This window comes from Rhinoderma darwinii, chromosome 1, assembly GCF_050947455.1.
Source record: "Rhinoderma darwinii isolate aRhiDar2 chromosome 1, aRhiDar2.hap1, whole genome shotgun sequence".
NCBI classification, from domain to species: Eukaryota; Metazoa; Chordata; class Amphibia; order Anura; family Rhinodermatidae; genus Rhinoderma; species Rhinoderma darwinii.
This window is the reverse complement of record NC_134687.1, coordinates 655,743,926-655,759,189: the sequence shown is the minus strand read 5'-3', so window position 1 is coordinate 655,759,189 and position 15,264 is coordinate 655,743,926. Positions and strand designations below refer to the sequence as shown.

The window sequence follows — 15,264 nt, the reverse complement described above, 5'->3', positions numbered from 1 at the left end:
ACCTAGAACATCAGCTATCTCCCTATAGTCATCTGGCGCTCCCCCTGGTGTGGTGAATGTACCTGGGGTATATGCAACTGTCTCCTCCCATTGTTTTTAATCTTCATGTCAATTTCATAGTCTTATTTTTGTAAAGAATAACTATGTTAAGATTGACCCAGTTATATATTCTATACTACATCTAGTGTGTATATATATGACATATTATGTGATGTAATAATGTGAATTATGTGACAGCTCTCCAAACTCATGATATGCTATAATTATGTGTACATATTTTTCCAGTGCCCGACGAAGGTCTTACGACCAAAATGTTGACGTCACACATATAGCCTCTGGCATTTATCCTGAGAATCTAATAAATATAATTTTTGAAACACAAGCAAGGTGTGCCGACTACAATTCTTAACCTACATCCGGGTTGGGACCCTACCTCGAGAACCCAAAGATACCGGTGCTATCTGAACACAACCATACACATATAATGGCCAATGGGAGAGAATGAGGACAATCTTGGAAGCGTCATTGACCAATTTTAAGATCCGAGCCCAGCTTGAACTTACCTGTGAGACCCATGTTGACGGCCAAGAGGAATAAGAATCTCAGAGACCTCCTGGTTAAGAGCCATTACGTACCTAAAGCCCCGAACCCTTTTGGATCTCGAGGACTGAGAACAGGTTGCTACCCCTGTGGTGACTGCATCTCGTGCCCTAAACTCATTAGAGCAACAGATTTAACGTCAGTTGATGGTAAGAAATCTTTTAAAATAAGAGACTGACTTCCGATTCCGGCGCTGGTATGTGAAGACGCGTGTAGCATCGCTCCTGCTCCTCCAGACCTAACAAAGCTGTTTGCTCTTACAAATCTCTCCTCAAGATACACTGGGGTGGAGAAGACCTAACATCTAAACGACTGGCGTTACCTATATGGAGCGTTACTTGCTGAGGAGCAGCAGAAAACCGGATTTGGAAGACATAGGGGACGACGCTATGGAGGAACAGCCGCCCAAGATGGCGCCGTTAGAGGTGAGACGGGACAGCGCTGACTTGCCGACTCAGCCTCCTCCCACGCAACTTCATACCTTGCAAGAAACTTTGGATTACACATTTTTGGCTAAAGCAGTGGCCGACCTTATAGCTCCGGATTTGTCCAGCACTCTGGTATCGACGGTGCAATCCACCTTAAACCGCCTACAAGAGAGCATTACCCAGCAAGAGGGCCGCATAATCGAATCTGAACAGAGGATTTCTAATGCTGAGGATGAGTTGATTGCGGTGGTGTCCCAGACAAGTGATCTGCATCAGACCGTTAAACAGCTTTACGACCGCATTGAAGACCTTGAAAATCGGTCCCGCCGGAACAACTTGAGACTGGTCGGTTTGCCGGAGTCCATACCAGTTAAGGCTCTTAGAAAGCTGTGTGAGTGTGATTTACCACAGGCCCTGGGCTTATCAGGGATCAGACGGGTGGAACGAGCTCACAGGGTGGGACCCAAACCGCCTGCCTCTGACCATAATGTTGGCAATACTGAGCGGCCCCGACAAGTCATAATGCGATATTTGAATTTTGTGGATAAAGAAGACATCCTTCATGCTTACCGTACCCGAAAGGAACCACTTACCTTTCAAGGTGCACGTATACTCCTCTTCGGAGATTACTCAGCAGATGTGACAAGACAACGACGAGCTTTCAGTGCCACGTGTTCCTTGCTGTTTTGGAAGAACATTCGATTTCAACTCCTGTATCCTGCTATTCTTCGCATTAAACACCCAGATGGAACTTTCCAGACGTTCAGAGATCCGGCGGCAGTGGACCGATTCCTAGCTTCTGAATCTTCGCCTACTACATCGGTGATCTCGGAGGCAGGGACATCCATCTCCTCACCTAGACGCAGGCCACCCTTGTCGGCCCAGTCGACGCTAAGCTCTCCTTCTTTGACCGAAGCAAAGGGGTCCCCATGTAGTCCGAAGTCACAGCGCACTACACACCGAGGACGTCAAAGCGGATCGCGACTGCCAGACTGAGGACTGTACCTGAGCGGGATGGTCTCGTGTCGCAACACTGGGACTTACTTGAGTATACCTAGTTAATTGTCAATATGGGTTACACTGCTGCGGGAGGGAAGGATATGAGTCTGGTCCCCCAAAAAGTCAGGTCTTGGGGTTTGCCTTCTGAGGTCGTGCCCCCTTGTTCTTAACTGTACAATAGGGAGGGGAGTAGATGTGTAACGTTAAGTACCAGAATAATGGGAGTCCTAGACATATATTGTTGGATATACTTGTTACTTGTTCCTATGCACTGTTGCACTTTGTTTAATGTGCCTTTTACTGCATTAGTTCCCATTGGAATCTACTGTTGCACTTTTAGACTGCAGTTACTAACTCGGGAGATACATTTTAGCTGTCACCATCTTGGCCCCTCAATAGGGATTGGCGCCTGCGTATTAATGACCTATCCAGTTGCTCATATTTATAGTACACCTGTGACATGAAAATCGTAACTTGGAATGTTAAAGGGCTTAGGTCCCCAGCCAAATGTATGATGGTCTTGCGCCATTTGAAAAGACTTCGTGTAGATGTCGCCCTACTGCAGGAGACCCATCTCCTTAAAGAAGATTTCCCGCGCATGCTCAAATTATGGGTTGGGGAGGTGTATGGGTCCCCTGCAGTAGAGCGGAAAGCAGGGGTTTTAGTACTGATTCGTAGGGCATTTCCTCATACGGTCACTGATGTAGTTACAGATGACGAGGGCAGGATGATACACCTCCAACTCAACAGTCCTCAGGGTACGATGAGGTTATATAATGTGTATGTTCCGAACAGCTCACAGAAACCCTTTTATGATAAGTTTCGTGCCACCTTACTCCTTGATTCATCTCCGGAAATAGTGGTGGGAGGGGACTTCAATGGGGTAGTGTCGCAGCAGGAAGATAAATCGTCCAGACTAGCTACAGATCTGACGACCCCTGTCGCGGGCTCTAATTTGGCGGGTCTTTTGTCGGTTGCATCATTAATGGATGGTTGGAGACATGTTCATCCTGGTGACCGGGAGTAGACTCATTTTTCTCACCCCCACTCTTCTTGGTCGCGTATTGACTACGTATTACTTAGTCGTGCATTAATCCCCAAGGTCAAAGAGGTCTCAATTACAGACCTAGTTATTTCAGATCACACACCTGTCTTAATAGACCTGCTTGATACTCATCCTAAGGGAGACGCTTATTTGTGGCGCTTTCCATCCTTTTTGGCCAAGGATGAAAGTTTTCTGACGCTTCTGAAGGGTTGGTGGCTTGAATACGGGGCTACGAATGAGCAGCATGTATCCGATCCTCAGCTATTTTGGAACACGGAAAAAGCAGTTTTGAGGGGACGCATTATAGCACATGTTAGTAAACTTAAAAAAGTGGTACGGTCACAATACGAGAAGACTAGTGCAGCGTTGAGACAGGCATATAACGAATTTTTGGTAAAGCAGACCCCACTCTCTAAAGCCTTATGGATATCAGCCAGGGGAGACTTTGATATATGGGCTGAGCGTCAGGAAGATTTTATTAGGACCCAACAGGAAGTAAGCTATAGACGTTTTGGAGATAAACCTGGGAAATTGTTAGCAAACCTGGCTAGGGGAAAGAGACCTTTTCACTGTATCCAACGCCTGAGATCCCCGGGAGGCAGTGTTACAGAAGACCCAAAGTCCATTAACGCATTACTGGGGAATTATTATGCTTCGCTGTATCGGGACGACCCGGGGGAACTGCCGGAGGGCGAGACCTTTTTGCAAAACCTCTCTTTACCTCAAATCTCTGAGGAACAATTACACGTGCTTAACGCGCCGATAACCGCGGAGGAGGTGCAAAGTGTAATTATGGCCTTGCCCTCGGGCAAGTCTCCTGGGCCTGATGGATACCCAGGTGAATTTTATAAGGTTCTGGGGACACAAGTGGCGCCCATCTTGACTAGCCTGTTTAACAACGTATTGTCAGGACAGGATCGGGCTTTCCGAACTAATCTAGCCTACATCAAGCTAATACCTAAAGAGGGTCGAGATCTTGATTGTCCCTCCTCTTACCGGCCGATTTCGCTGATCGATCAGGACCTCAAGATATTGGCTAAGCTCATGGCCAACCGTTTGGCTTTGATATTGCCCTCACTGATAGGCCCATCACAGGTGGGTTTCGTAAAGGGCCGTTCAGCTGTGACGAACATCCGAAGAGTATTATTGGCAATGGATAAGGTTGGAGATGGCCGGGGGGAGAACCGCCTGCCCTGATCACCCTAGATGCAGAAAAAGCATTTGACAATTTGAGATGGGGGTGGTTGGGTCAGGTGCTGGATGCCATGGGTTTTCAGGGGGCTTTTCGACGATTTCTGAGAGTTCTCTACACACAACCTAAAGCTAGTGTACACACGCCTGGATTTATCTCCCCGTCCTTTCCTTTGCTAAAGGGGATAAGACAGGGATGTCCGTTGTCCCCTTTACTATTTGATCTGGCTTTAGAGCCCTTGGCCCGGTCCCTGGATACAGACCGGACCTTTCATTTCGATTGGGGGGGCGACTCTGAGGCTGGCTCTTTTTGCGGATGATATCCTCTTATTTATGGCTCACCCGGATACAGAGCTGGCCAAAGTACTGGATGTCATATCGGATTTTGGCGTTTTTTCGGGATTCAAACTGAATGTGTCTAAATGTGAGGCTCTGTTTCTGGGCACCACAGACCCACGGGGGGGGGGGGGGGGTTACCCACTCAGTTGCACAATATTCCAGTGGCCAAACGATCCATCAAATACTTGGGGATACATATTGGGCGCACAGCCGACTCCCTTTATCGTTTGAACTATCTCCCCTTATTTACGAAGATCTTACATGACTTGAAAAGGTGGCATGGTTTACCACTCTCTCTATTGTGTAGGAATCACCTTCTTAAGATGATGAGCTTCTTGAAGCTATTGTACCCTTTACAAACCCTGCCACTTCTTTTAAAGCATACAGATGTCTCAAGACTACAGTCGGCTTTTGGTCACTTTTTATGGAAAGGGAGGAGGCCTCGAATCCGTATAGACAAGCTCATGGCCACTAAGGAGAGGGGGGGTATTAACTTACCTAATATACGAGGGTACAATTTGGCCTGTCTAGCAAGACATGTTATAGACTGGGTGGCGTCTACTAGTTATCATTCAGATCACACGCTTGAATCACATTTTTGTGCCCCATGGGACCTCTGAACGCTCCTGCATTCGTCCCTATCAGCCATGCCTGGGTAGATAAAGCAATCAGTGATCTGTAGAGATACTTTCATGACGTGGAGGGCGATGAGACGGAGTTATGGTTTATCTTTTCGAGTTTCCAAATATCTTCCCCTATGGAATCATCCGGAATTCGCTCAAGGAAGACATAGTAGTCTCTTTGCAGAATGGAGGGCGAGGGGCATTCTAAGGGTAGAACATCTACTCCATGACACGGATCCGAGATGGTTGACGGGTCAAGAATTGATAGACAAATTTGGGTTGAGACCTTTCCAAAGTATCCAATACGCTCAGGTCCAGCATTTCTTTAGGAATGCGCTAAGGGAGGTGGGTCGAGAGGTGATCGCAAACAAAATGGATAAAGCAATTTTTCAACATACGGGAATGCTGTCTGTATCACATATCTACTACAAAATTAGGGATAGTTTGATTGTTACTCCGCCAGAACAATTTTTCATAAAATGGGAAGAACAGTTAGGAGACGGGGACCTCAGGGACAAAATTCTGATAGGATGGGGTTCAGTTCGGAAACATGTGATGAGAGAGGTGTGGAGAGATACTCAGTTTCGCATAATGCACAGGGCAATCTTAGGTTTTAATATACCGCCGAGCACTGCTATGCCTGACCGCCTGGTGGCCTGTCCTAAATGTCATGTCCAAAAAACAGATCTGTTCCATGGTTTATGGCAGTGCTCGGCAATTCAGCCCTTGTGGTCTCAGGTCCGTGACATGATGGATACACTATGGGGATTGACCCTGCCAATGTCGCATGTCCTTTTCCTTTTCCACTATTGGGAGGAGGAGACGGATGGTGGCAGAGCGGAAGGGAGACACCTGCCCCAACTGTTTCATCTGATCTGTTTGGTAGTTAAACGACTACTGCTACAACAATGGTTGGTATCAACAATACCAACTATGCAAAATGTAGTGAACCAACTAAAGCAATGTTTACACATAGAACGATTAGATGCGGAACGTATGAAAACCAAACGCACTAAAAGATTTTTCATAAAATGGAAGGCATTCATGATACGGCATTTATCTGAATCAGAACTTAAACAGGCGGTGTCTCCCTTCACGCTCACCAAATGGTACTTGTTGGAAGTCTTAAAGGGTACGCTGGGTCGTCTGCATTTGCGGGACAGCTGAATTTCTTACCAAACTAAACTAGGATTTTCTCTTCCCGAGAAGGTGGGAGGGGTTTGTCCCCTTTTTTCCTTATTACTGCTTCATAAATATTCTTATTTTTAAAATTTTTGATACAAACTAATGTGCAATCTCTTTATTTGTTATATTACACTTTGTGGTAATACTGTTTAATATGTTTGAGCCTGCGCGCTCTTATTTGTTGTGTGGTTTTGTATAACTTGCAGAAAATAAAAAACTTCAATAAAAATAAATAAAAAATAAGAGACTACATCTCTTGTAGTACGACCCATGTAATTTATTATGCGGTGTGCGGTTGCTCTATGGTCTATGTAGGCCTGACTTCCAGAGAACTCAGGGTACGCACGAGAGAATATGTGCGGGACATTAGAGGAGCCAATGCCATAGATGACCCTACTCAATTAAAAACTTTACCATGGCACTTTAAGTTATACCATGGCTGCAACCCTAAGTCCCTAAAAATCATAGGGACCGCATACATTGTGGCATCAGAGGGGGGGACTTGAAAAAGGTCTTGGCACAGAGAGTGCAGATGAAAAACTCAGCTTTGCCCCATTTTTATAGTACTACAATAGTATATCCCTATCACTAAAAAGCATGTTTTTAAAATTATTTTTATGTGTCTTGTCTTATATGTTTTACTAGGTATCTGATGTACCAACTTTTTCCAGCTCGATTGCTTCAAAATATGATATACACTAACATTTGAAATATACATGAAATAGATTTGCTACGGTAACGGCAAATTTTTCTTCCCCTACGTATCAAGATCAGGATCATCGATACATATATGTATATATGCTGCTTATAACAACCCTGCCATTATATTCGATATGTCGGTTTACTGTTTCTTCCTGCTTTTATCCTCCCCTTCACAATGAACCTTGTTTTGCATTGTTACTTTCACAATAGCACTTTGTGTTTTTGCTTTTTGTTTGTTTGTTATTTGTTTGCTGTTTTTTAATTTTTCACATTATTATTGTTTTCTTATGTTTTCATCACTCGACTTTGCTGTTTATGGAATGATATTTATCACGATGGTATGCCCATTTATAGAAATAGTTCTTGTGGACATTGCGCGGCATGACTGTTTTGCAATTTAAATGTAGCGTCTTGCACAACTTTGGAAAATGACATGTCAATGTACACTTTGATGCATCATCACTTCATATATCCTCTGTTTCCAAACAAATCACATTCACAATATTGCGTGGGAGACATTTTTTATACATAACTTCATATATCCTCTGTTTCCAAACAAATCACATTCACAATACTGCGTGGGAGACATTTTTTATATATAACTTCTATTGTCTTCCATCCTAAGATACACTATGACACGAATGCAATATGTTTTTTTTTATCTATAGGGAGGAGTTAGGAGAAAGGCTGGATTTGCGAGTATTACATTTGTTACGTACCTTTCTGTGTTGACCAATGAAGTGCGCACTCTGTCGGCTGTGGCCGGGGTGGTGTCTGCCCCGTTCCTGCCTCCTGTAGTGCATTGCGCATGTCCGGAATTCCTGGTACGCGTCAGGAACCCGGATGTGCGCTCCAGCACAGGGGGCCGGAAGTGGGGCATGACTCGCTTCCGGTTTCGCCGATAGACATGCGCCAGCTATTCATTGAGGTCTCACTAATTTCAAACATCTGAGGTATTTAGTATATAAATAGCAATTGCTGTAACAGGACACATACACACCCCCTGAGGAAGCACTACGCGAAACGCGCGTTGGGGTCCTAAACACATGACATGGAGACTTGCAGGACTACTGAGATAGGTAAGGTGCTGATGTACTCCTGATAGCATTTGCCTCTCCCTTTTCATATGGACGGTTTTTTGTCCTAAATATATGCACTTGCACTTTCTTTGGGATAGGATATTGCTACTTTCAGGCCACTGCTATACCTACAGCACTTATATGTAGAAATTAATACAACGTCAAATTACAGATCTGCTAATTTGCTATGGTTATGTGAACATTTCTAGAGTCTTCTCTGTTTTGATACCTTTTTTAATTGTTTGTCTAACCTATATGTGAATAAAATTGTTATTTTTTTATATATATATATGGCTTTGTACTCCGTTCCTTCCGTATGACATTAATTTAGGAGTGGCCCAAATCTTATATGAGGGAAGGTGTCCCGTGTGGACATGACTTAGCCCGCTGTGATACTATTCTAGGAGTTTATGTATTTGTAATAGTAAGGATATGTGGGAGATGCTGTTTCACAAAAAAAAAAATCATACCACCCATCATCTCGCTGCAGATCATTCAGTGACTACAGTACAGATTAGAGGCAGAATAAACATTTACATTAAGTGACTCACAGGTGACGTCAGAATCTAGTTGTTATTTTTCTCTTTTCCTTTCCATTCGGTCCAGACCTCTATGATGACTTCTCTCAGCCACAGCCCATTTCTGCAGTTTGCTGCTCAGATGTCTTCAGTTTCTCACTCACCTATAAACGAAGATAAAGTTTTCATGATGCCACACACTGAACCCCTAAATATAATAGCGCCATACAGGGTTGGCCTTAGGGGTGTGTGACCTGTGCGAGTGCACAAGACGCTGTACCCTCCCAGCATGTAGGGGTGCCACTGGGCTAAGCCTCTACTCTGCGCTCTGATCTTAGTTACACACATGGAGTAAATAAGAGCCGAGGAGCAAAAGCAGTGGAGGAATCTCCGCCCACAGCCCGCCCTGCAAGAAGCCTGTGATCCTGTAAAGGATTTACCAGACACAGCTTCTGTGTCGACACCCGTGATTAATCAGTCTGCATCTGCTCCTAGGTCTGATAGAGTGACTCGATCTGCTACCACTCAGGCTGGTAGGCTGAGGAGTGGGAGAACCTATCACAGCCTGGCCAGATGGAGCTAGCTCCCGCCCTTGGTCTATTTATACCTTCATTTCCTGCTTTTCCTTTGCCTGTGATTCTGTCTGGTTTCCTGGCTCTGCTGTCCTCTGCTTCAATTTGACCCTGGCTTTACTGACTACTCTCCTGCTCTGCGTTTGGTACCTCGTACACTCCTGGTTTGACTCGGCTCGATCACTACTCTGGTTGCTCACGGTGTTGCCGTGGGCAACTGCCCCATTTCCCTTAGCTTCTGTGTACCCTCGTCTGTCATGCAATTATGGATCGTAGGGACCGTCGCCCAGTTGTACGCCGTCGCCTAGGACAGGCCGTGCAAGTAGGCAGGGACTGAGTGGCAGGTAGATTATGGCTCACCTGTCTGTCTCCCTACCCCGACATTACAGATCCTGTCAGCAAGGATAGATGGTAACTGTGTGTAAATATTCCAGTATGTTTGTGTATATGTGTATACAGTATGTGTATATGTGTGTATACAGTATGTATCTCTGTGATTGTATATGTTACAGTATATGTGTGTATATACGTGTCTGCATGTGTTTATGTCTCTTTGTAAATGTGTGTGTTCAATATTAAAGTAGAACTGGCAAAATGAAGATATCTGTGCTGCCCCTTATATACCTTGCTGCCCCTATATACCGTACTGCCCCTTATATACCCTGCTGCCCCTTATATGCCCTGCTGCCATTTATATACCCTGCTGGCCCTTATATACCCTCCTGCCCTATATATTCTGCTGTCCATTATATACCCTGCTGCCCCTTATGTACCCTGCTACCTCTATATACGATTCTGCCCTTTATATACTCTGCTGTCCCTTATATACCCTGCTGACACTTATATACTCTGATGCACCGTATATACCCTGATGCCCCTTATATACCCTGCTGCGCCTTATTTACCCTGCTGCCCCTTATATACCCTGCTGCCCCTTATATATTCTGCTGCCCCTTATATACTCTGCTGCCTCTTATATACTCTGCCGCCCTTAAGGGAAACACCACATTTTCATATATGCTAATCTATAATCTTTAACCAATACATGGCAATTCATTAATAGAAATAATCTTTTCAAAATGTACCTCCAGTTTGGAAGTGCACTGCATGATACACACACACAAACACACACGCACGTGTGTGTGTGTATATGTGTCTGTATGTCTATATATTTACCAGTTTGTATATTCCAGAATGTGTGTGTGTGTGTATATATATATATATATTTGCCTGTATATCTAAATATCTGCCTTTATGTATGTACAGTATATATGTTCCAGTATGTGCGTGTCTACATATGTGGGAATTTTGGGTTTGTGTAGGGTAGCCCGCACAGGGCGCCATCCAACCTTAGCCCGTCAATGGCGCCATACACGGCACCTCTAATTATAATAGCACTGTCACGTTGGGTTCGTGGACCCACTGGGCCATACCGCCTTGGCAGTATGGCAGCTGGCCAACAGGTCACGGTCTATAGTTCGTATAGGGTACCTGTGGCAGCTCGGACAGTAGCAAGGCAGGCTCGGCTGGGACTAGGCAGCAGGTAGACATGAGGCGTAGAGTAGCAGGACAGGCGTGGAATACAGCACAGCACAACTACATCTTCCGTTTCATGCGTTCGACTGCCAGCAGGATGGAGGATCAAGTCTGCTGCCAGATCTGCAGAAAGTCCCTAAAAGCAGTGTCAGCAGCTGGTACCTCGGAAGTTTCAGGCACCGGGAGAGGAATTTGTGGGTGTTGGCCATAGACAATAAAAGAACGATGTATTCCTTATGGACTCGCTGGTGTGATTTTTGTAGGAGAATTCAGCCCATGGGAGAAACTGCACCCAGTCATCATGCTGCTTGGAGATAAAGTGGCGTAGGTAGTTCTCCAAGATCTGATTGATTCTCTCGACCTGACCATTGGACTGAGAATGGTATTCCGAGGAAAAGTCCAACATTATACCTAGGAGTCCGCAGAGGGCTCTCCAGAACTTCGAGGTAAACTGAACCCCCCAATTAGACACAATATGCAACGGCAAGCCGTGCAGGCGGAAGATGTGTTGGATGAAAGGCTTGGCCAGTTGAGGAGCAGTAGGAAGAGGAACGAAGTGGGCCATCTTTGAAAATCGATCCACCACCACCCAGAAGGTACTGTATCCAGCAGAGAGAGGCAGGTCAGTGATAAAGTCCATAGCTATATGCTGCCAGGGAGCATTGGGCACAGGCAATGGCTGGAGCAGGCCAGCAGGTCTGGAGTGAGCGACCTTGTTAGCTGCACACACTGCAGGGGGAAACAAAGTCCATAATATCCTTGGGCAGCGTGGGCCACCAGAAATGATGGGCAATCAAATCCCAGGTCTTACGGGTCCCCGTGTGACCTGCCAATCTAGAGGCGTGTCGCCAGAGGAGAATTCTCCCTCTGTCAGCCAGGCACACAAAAGTACGCCCTGGAGGAATGTCCCCAACTAGCAGGGGGTTGACAGAGACAATACAAGACGGATCAATAATGTTCTGTGCAATCTCCATGGTGTCTTCTGTCTCAAAAGACCTGGACAAGGCATCGGCCCTCACATTTTGGTCAGCCGGGCGATAATGGAGCTTAAACTGGAACCTGGTAAAGAACAGCGGCCACCTGGCCTGACAAGGATTCAGCCTTTGGGCCGTCTGGAGATAGGTGAGATTCTTGTGGCCGGTAAAAATGAGGATGGGATGAGCTGCACCCTCTAGTAGATGTCTCCACACCTCCAGAGCCAATTTGATCGCCAGTAACTCCCGAATCGAGTAGTTGCATTCTGTGGAAGAGAAGAGCTTAGAGAAATATCCACATACCATTGACTTGACTTGCCCTTGGAACCTCTCTGGAACAGGAGTGCACCAGCACCAACAGAGGAGGCGTCCACCTCCAACGAGAATTGTAGAGAAACATCTGGATGATGGAGGATAGAGGCTGACGTGAAGGCATTCTTCAGGCTATTGAATGCCTCAGGAGTCCACACCTTGATGTTCATGCCCTTCTTGGTGAGGTTAGAGATAGGAGAAGTTTGGTATGAACTGTCTGTGAATCCCAGAAAGCACTGTATGGCAATCAAGCCTTGGGGGCGTGGCCATTCCAGGACGGAATTTACCTTTTCAGGTCCCATCTCCAGTCCTCGATTCGAGATGATGTAGCCCAGGAAGGGTAGAGCATCTTTCTCAAACACGCACTTCTCCAACATAGCGTATAGACGATTCTCCCTTAACCGCAGCAAAACTTGACGGTCTCTGATAAGTCATAGGATCTGGAGAAAAAATCAAGATGTCATCAAGATAGACTACTACACAAACATAGAGGAGGTCACGGAAGATGTCATTAACAAACTCCTAGAAGACCGCGGGAGCATTACGCAGGCTGAAGGGCACTACAAGGTATTCATAGTGTCCATCACGGGTGTTAAATGCAGTCTTCCATTCGTCACCCCGGCGAATCCAAATTAGATTGTAAGCCCCACGCAGGTCTAGTTTGGAAAAAATCTTGGCACTACATATACGATCAAATAGTTCTGAGATCAATGGCAACGGATACTTATTTTACACCGTAATCTGGTTGAGACCCGGTAGTCGATATAGGGACGCAGAGAACCATCCTTTTTCTTGACTAAGAAGAACCCGGCTCCTGCCGGGGAGGAAGATTTCCATATGAAGCCCATCTCCAAGTTCTCTTTAACATAGGCAGACATTCACAGAGTCTCTGGTAAGGAGACAGGATATACCCTACCACGGGGAAGGGATGCACCAGGAATCAGCTCGATAGGGCAGTTATACGCCCGGTGTGGGGACAGCGTCTCCGCCTCCCTCTTGCTGAAGACATCCGAAAATGCAGCATAATGACCAGGCAATCCAATGACTGAGGCAGAGGAGGCTGAGCCAAACTAATCTGTCCCAGGCAACAGTTGTGACACCGGGGCCCAACTGGAGAACTTCTCCAGAGTTCCAGTCCAGGACTGGGGCATGTAATCAGAGCCAAGGCAGGCCCAGCAGCTCGGGGTTAACGGCCTTGGACAAGACAAAGAATGATAACAGCTCGGAGTGGAGAGCTCCCACTTGGAGACTCAGTCGCTTGGTCACAGCAATAACTGGATCTGGCAGAGGTAGTCCATTTACCGATTCAACCGTCAACGACCTCTCCAAAGGGGTAGTGGGTAATTGAAGAAGATCCACCAAGTCTCTACAAATGAAATTAGCAGCAGATGCAGAGTCCAGATACGCAGAGACCCTATACGTTTTTTCGCCGGACACTATGGTCATGGGTATGAACAACTTAGACGGGACTCCTTCTTTGCCCAAGGTTGTCTCTCCTACCAACCCTAGGCTTTGGGACCTTTGGGGACACAAACGCACAAGATGGCCTCCAAGGTCACAATATAAACAGAGTCCCGAAGTGCATCTGTGTTGTTTCTCCTGGGTGGATAGCTTACACTGGTCCATCCTCACAGACGCCTTAGGAGGATCGGCACCTGAGGACAGCAGAGGTTGCTGCAAGGATGGTACCAAACTAGGAAGGCCTCCCTCCCGATGAGCCTCTTGGACCCGTTCTCGGATCCTCATATCAATCCGGGTGGACAGAAGGATGAGGTCATCCAGGGTAAACGGTAGATCTCGAGCAGGAAGTTCGTCCTTATTTTTAGGAGACAGACCATGCCAGAATGTAGCTACCAGGGCCTCATTGTTCCACAACAGTTCTCCCACCAGGGTGCGGAAGTGGATGGCGTACTCGCTCACGGAGGTGTCTCCTTGGTGTAGGTTTAACAAGGAAGCTGCTGCAGATGAGACTTATCCAGGCTCCTCAAACACCATGCAAAAAGTCCGGAGGAAGCCCTGGAAGTCACGGGTCTCTGGTCCTTGTCTCTCCCAGATAGGATTCACCCCTGAAAGAGCCTTGCCAGTGAGGAGAGAGATGATTAAAGCGACCCTTGCACCATCAGACAAAAATTCCCTTGCATACAGGCTGAAGTGGATCTGTTACTGGTTCCAAAATCCACGACAGGTACCTGCGTCTCGTCATCATAGCGGTCAGGAAGTGGCAAAGAAAAACAGGGATCAACACCGCCAGGAGGAGGAACGGCAGCTTGTGCCTCTTGCCAACGTGTGAGAATGTTCAAGGCCTGGAGGAGTTGGTCCTGTCGAGACCGGAGGTCCAGCATATCCGTCCATATCTCTTGTGACGTCATCTTGGATCGACCAGCGGGGTCCATGGCCTGAGCGTACTGTCACATTGGGTTCGTGAAACCACTGGGCTGTACAGCCTTGGCGGTATGGCAGCTGGCCAACAGGACATAGGTTACAGTTTATAGTTCGTATAGGGTACCTGTGGCAGCTCGGACAGTAGCAAGGCGGGCTGGGACTAGGCAGCAGGCAGACATCAGGCGTGGTGTAGCAGGACAGGCGTGGTATACAGCATAGCACGACTTCAGCTCAGCACGGCACTTGACCAGGATAGAACGGGATACAGGTTACAGGTACGGGAAACACTGGGAACTGGAAAACACTAGGAGACCATTTGCATATACAAACTTAGGGTACTACAACAACGCGCAGGCGTGGGAGGAAGGGGCTGGGCCCTTCCAGGGTCCAGGGTGCTTATGGGACCCGGCCGAGGTGAGCGGAAGTGAGCGCTGGCGTCTCCTGAGGAGACTGGGGCCAGCGCTCACAGATCCATGGCTGCGGGCGTCAGTCGGTGAGTGAGCCTGACGTCCCGCGGCCATGGGCTAGACATGTAGATTAAAAAGAATTATACATTTATTGAATAAATCCAAACATCCCAGAACCCAACAAATAAAAGTGCTATTATTCCCTGTGCATTTCAATGTCCATTAAATGTCCATATCTTTAAGCTTCTTATTCCTTCTTCCACTGGTCTAAAATGTCTTTTACTCTGGGACGGTTTTTTCCCCAGAGCTGATGTCCTAAAGTCCTCTTTATTTCCTCTTCTTCCGGCCAATGGTCTTGAAGCAATCCTATGA

The 15,264-nt window shown here is 46.6% G+C and overlaps 1 protein-coding gene across 1 annotated transcript in view; it reads right to left on the bottom strand.

The window, feature by feature from the left end:
- Window positions 1-7,649: 7,649 nt before the first annotated feature.
- The window catches only part of LOC142664153 (uncharacterized), a 55,390-nt gene continuing 47,775 nt past the window's right edge, over window positions 7,650-15,264 (bottom strand). Inside the window, exon 5 of the transcript XR_012851210.1 lies at window positions 7,650-15,258. The gene's annotated coding sequence lies outside the window, so the exon portion shown is untranslated. The remainder of the gene's footprint in view (window positions 15,259-15,264) is intronic.